Genomic DNA, 275 nt, shown 5'->3' on the forward strand with positions numbered 1-275 from the left:
TGCCAACAAGATCCCTAAGAGTTACATTTAAAGGACCACTGTCAAAAAGGGTGGATCTTGGCCACACCTCAAATCAAGTCAAGCAGTATACATTTCCAATACCCAAATGCTGTAATTGCCTCAAATATGGCCATGAGATTCTCACTTGCAAAAACAAGAGATATAGTAGATGCAGTAGTTTTAACCATAATTTCAGAGGCTGTAATAACAACCCATATTGCTTCTTTTATGAAGATCATATACCAATAAATAAATACAGTTTATACTCCAAACAA

The 275-nt window shown here is 35.3% G+C and overlaps 1 protein-coding gene across 1 annotated transcript in view; it reads left to right on the forward strand.

Moving 5' to 3' along the window:
* The window catches only part of LOC119585133, an 18564-nt gene that overhangs the window by 548 nt on the left and 17741 nt on the right, over positions 1-275 (forward strand). The gene's annotated exons all lie outside the window — the stretch shown is intronic.

The sequence above is a fragment of the Penaeus monodon genome, chromosome 19 (genome assembly GCF_015228065.2).
Source record: "Penaeus monodon isolate SGIC_2016 chromosome 19, NSTDA_Pmon_1, whole genome shotgun sequence".
NCBI lineage: Eukaryota > Metazoa > Arthropoda > Malacostraca > Decapoda > Penaeidae > Penaeus > Penaeus monodon.